The sequence below is a fragment of the Lipotes vexillifer genome, unplaced genomic scaffold (assembly GCF_000442215.2).
Source record: "Lipotes vexillifer unplaced genomic scaffold, Lipotes_vexillifer_v1.1 scaffold426, whole genome shotgun sequence".
In the NCBI taxonomy this organism is placed as follows: domain Eukaryota; kingdom Metazoa; phylum Chordata; class Mammalia; order Artiodactyla; family Lipotidae; genus Lipotes; species Lipotes vexillifer.
In genome coordinates, this window is record NW_006779491.1 from 1,758,216 (window position 1) to 1,763,115 (window position 4,900).

The following is a 4,900-nucleotide window of genomic DNA, read 5'->3' on the forward strand; positions in this document are numbered from 1 at the left end:
GGGGGGGGGGGGGGGGGGGGGGGGGGCCGCAGCCCGGGTGGGGGGAAGCTGTGGGTGGACAAAGGCAGGGGCAGTGAGGGCGTCGGGGGCCGGTGGGTGAGCTGCACGGACGAGGAGGAGGCAGATGAGGAGGAAGAGGACGAAGAGGATGATGAGGGGGGAGGCTGAGCCACGGGAGGGGCCGGGGCCTTGGGGGGCGGCCGTGAAGAGCTGGGGAGAGAAGTGGGGAGATGAGTGAGGGGTTGGGAGGTGCCAGCTCTGACGGAAGCGGGTCAGAAGCCTGGGCGATACCTTGACCCTGGTTCTCCAACATGGAAGGTGGTAGAACCTGGCCCCCAGGACCTCCACCCGCCGACCCGGAGAACCCATCCTTAGACTGAGGTACCTCCCACACCCAACAGCCCCCTCTCTCCCTCTCTAGGTCTCTTTTTCCACACAGCTGCCTCTGACGCCTCTGGCCACGTGACTTTCCCTTTTCTGACTCGACCACAGCACAAAACATATCGTTCGCTTTGACGCTTAATTACGACAGGCCACCTGGGTTCCCACCCTAAGACAGTGGAAGCAGCACTGCCCTGGCCTGGCCTAGGAGTCAGGAGACCTGAATTCTAGGCCCATCTTGCCATTAAAAGCCTGGGTGACCTTGAGCAAGTCACTGCCCCTCTCTGAGCCTTAGTTTTCCCAATAATAAGAGAATGATAATGATGATAACAATAATAACAAAAACAGCATTGATGATAATAATAGTGTCAGTGATTCTTACCCTTTAGCGAGCACTTACTATAGGCCAAGTGCTGTCACCTGCTTTATATGCTAATCCAAGTCTCCAACATTCCACATCACCTTCCCAATTGCTGCCGCATCCATGGAACCCCCTGTACAGTTTACTTCTTTAACTTAACTCAGTTTGTTTTTACTTAGCCTCACCAAGCAGTAACAAGTGAAATAAAGGGATTGAGGAACTACTCATATTTTTTTAAAGCACATCAGAGCTGAAAAAATTTTACTCGCATAACATCTAAAATGCACTCACATACCACTAACAAAGAGCGTACACACTTTGGGAAACACTGCATTAACTCATAATTAATCCTCACAACAGCTTTACGATGAAGGTACTATTATTTCACTTTACAGAAAGAAGAAATCAAGGCTCAGAGAGGTTAAGTGACTTGTCGAAAATCACACAGCCATTAAGTGGCAGAGCAAGAATTTGAATCCAGGTCTGACTGACACCAAAGCCAGCACTCTTAATCATCATGTCAGCATTTCCCAAAGTATGTTCCAAAGAACACTATTCCTAGCAGATGTGCCTTGCGAAAATGTCTCACCAGCAAATAAGATTGGGAAACGGCACAAACTGGATTCCCCTCTATGTGAATGTATAAAGGGTTCTGATAAGTCCTGTAGTAATCTCTTCAGATTTGTTCCACCCAGTGTCTCTCAAACTTTTTAGCCTCCGAATCCCTTTTCAAGTCATATCCCACAGGTACCATCCCATGTCCCAGCCACAGAATGCAGGGGCTGACACCAAAATGACCAGGCCTTTCCAGACCAGGCCAAACCCCTGGACCACTCACCTGCCAGTGCTGAGGTCCAGGCTGCTGCCATAGGGGGAAGTGCGGAGGCCGAAAGGCGAGACCCGAAGCTGCAGCTGGGGCTGGGGTGGGGGTGGCAGACTGGGGGCGGCCGGCAAGGGTGCAGGGGGTGAGATAGGAGGCCGAGGGGCCGGTGGAGGCGGTGGTTCCTTCGGGGGGAAAGGCACTAGCAGCGGGTCGGGCCCTGGGGGCTGTTCCTGGCTCCGCTCCAGGCCCGACACTTTAGGGACTACGGAGAGTTTTGCTTCACAGTTCCCATTGAAGGCGCCGTGGGGGCCCGAGGCTGTGAAGGCAGGACGGCAGATATATTCAGTTGAGGTCCATGCTCACCCAATTTCCCTCCCTTGTCTCCAACCCCAGCCCTTGGGACCAACCTTTGCTGGTTGAGACAGTAAAGGACGGGTCAAGGTCATCATCGGAGACCTGGGGAAGAAGGACAGGGACAGGGTCAGGTTCTGCCAGGTCGGGCCCTCACTCAGGAAGGCCAACAGCCTCTGGAGTCTGCTAGAAACTGGTAGTGGTGACAAGTCTATTCCATCAACTTAGCTGAAATCCACCAAAGACTGTGAGCTCTAGAGGGTCCTATGCTTGGGGAAAAGGGTAGAGCAACTGAGCCTGAGAATCTGATAGGCTGGGAGGACTGAACTGAGGCAGCATGGAAGTAGCAAAAATACAAGCAAATCAAAAATGTCAGATATCACTAACTGCTAGCTCAGATGCCTACCTGGCTTACAGATTTGTTTGGTCCATAAATGTTAGCAAAATTCTTAAACTAATTGCTGATATTTAGAAATCTGGAGATTCCTCATAAAAACTCAGACTTGCAGGTTCTCTTGAGAATGGGCTGCTACTCTCCCAATAGTGGCTGCCCCGTTTGGATAGACAAGTACTATTTGTTTCACCACAGTTCCTGTCCAGCCAACTTTTTAAACTACAGCAAGACACACATCAGAGAGTACAAATTTAGTTAGTTACAGGAGTACAGCACCAACAGTTAGAACACACTGTTTCAAAATTAGCACATCAGCCCTAAGGATAAAATGAAATGTACCTTTACAGGATATATTCTTAAACTGACTACAATGGTTTAGTGTCCTCACTGCCATGACCATGGTCTCAGCTCAGACTCTAATCTACAGGAACAGACTAATGGCCAGCAGGAAGGACCAAATGGATTCCACAGCCACTCCAGGTTTCCGTGGAGAACCACTGGTATCTCCAAGGGCTTTGGAAAGGATGGCAGAGCAAGGCATGGGCCTTTGATTCTTTGGTCAACTGGCTCTAGTTACCAAATATAATTTGTCACTTACTTTCTCAATCCCCCGCCCCATACTTCCTCCCCAAAAATCTAATTCTGGCTCAACCTAACACACGTTCCCCACTTAAGGGGAGACTCTGTCTGCTGCACAAGGAAACTTTTAAGCTGCAGTTCATTTTATGAGCTGTAATACTGCCCACCCAACAAGTTCTAGCCCCACTCACCCTCTCGTCCAGATCGCTTTCCGCGTCACACTGGGGAGAAGGAAAGACAGAGGTTGTCATAAGAGGGAAGAGGAGTGGGGACAAAGGTCGAGAGGGGAATTTCAGACAGGGAGCAAAAGGGGAGGGGCTGGTACAGGTGGAGAGCACTTACTATGTATCCAGCTTCCACAGAATGACGGGAGGAGGCCTGAGAAAGACCAGAGTCCAGAGGTAAGGGAGGCTGACTGGCGAGGCCTTTGGATAAAGTCTAAACTGCCCGGCAAGGCACTCAAGGCCCCTCATGACCTAGTCTCAATCTCTTTCTACTGCCCACCCCCTGTTCTCAATGCTCTGACAATTTTTGAAATATACCAGATTCTCACATCTCTGTGTTTTCACCCAAAACAACTTAGCTCTGTTTCTCTTCTTAGCAAACTTATGACTATCCTTCAAGGCCTGACTAAGACATCCCAGGGGGCTTTCCCTAACCACAACCCTCCTCCCATCCCCCAGACAGAATGAGTGGCTTCCTCATGTGGGCTTCTGCAGCATCTCTCCCAGATCTCTGCCTTCTGTTGCTTCTCAGGTTTTCGTCTAGGTATTTGCTCAAAGACTGCTTCTTTCCTGCTATACTGACACCGACTTGAAAAGGTGTGCAGAGACCACATCTAACTTATAATTCAATTAAGTCCCTTTGCTATATCTCTGAATTATCAATATGTTTTGAGGCAGACGTAGTGTCAGCCAAAAGCAGACAAGTCTGACTACGGACATGTCTTTGTCAGACCTGGATGGGGCAGTGGAAGCTCAAATTTGCTCTGCCTTTCTCTTTGCCCTTAGAGACTGGGGTCACTGTTTACCATGGGTAGCAGCACTGCTGACGAAAAATGGATCTATGTGAAGAACATTCTGCAGAGAGTTTTAAAGGACAGGGATTTGGGACAAGCTCACCTCTTTCCTTCTCCGCTTATTGGGCCATTTTCGGGCCCGATCCCCAGAGGGCCGGCCAGGCTCTCGATCAGAGCTGTCCCCTGGTTCCCCAGTTGCCCCACTGGAGCCCCCCCTCTTCCGCTTCCCAGAATGCTTCAGCCGATGCTCCAGTCGCTCTGGGGGCTGAAGAGACGCATCCTTCTGTGGAGAAGAAGGTGGAACTACAGTAGGTGGAGAAAGGAAAGCTCCGACCTCTCTAGGGGTGACCAGGCTACCAAAGTGGCTCTCAGGCCAGGTAACCTGGTTGGTCCCTGGAGACTAGCTCTACCTCCTCCCACCCCAGGGTGGGGCAGCAGCCTGGCCAGAGGAGCCGGTTGCTCTGGTTTGGGGTGCCAGCATTCCCCCCTCAACTCCACCCCCTCCAGGCACCGTACCCTTCTCTCTGGCCCTCTGAAAAGGTCCCCGGCCCCATCAGGCCCCACCTGCAAGGCCTCGAGGCTGGCGAAGCTGGCGATGGCGAAGCCATCGATCAAGTCCTCTTCTTCTTCTTCCTCCTCAGGCTCCTCCTCAGCCTCCCCATCGTCTGCGCCCCCCTCCTCCTCCTCCTCCTCTTCCTCCCCGCGGCTGCCCGAGCCAGCAGGCCGCTTCCGAGCTCGGGGTCGCGGGGGCCGAGGCCTAGGACGCGGCCGCCGCCGTCTCGGGCCTCCGGGCCGCTCTCCAGACGAAGCTGACGACCAGGGCCTGGCGGGCGGCGGCGGCGACGACGACGACGAGGAGCCGCGCGGGGCGGCCAACAGGGCCCGGGGCGCGTCGCCGCCGGGACCTCGGCGGCGCCGCTGCTCCCGGTCTCGGTCTCGGCGCGAGCAGCGCCGCCGCCGCCGCTCCCCCTCAGCGGCCCAGCCCGGGCCCGG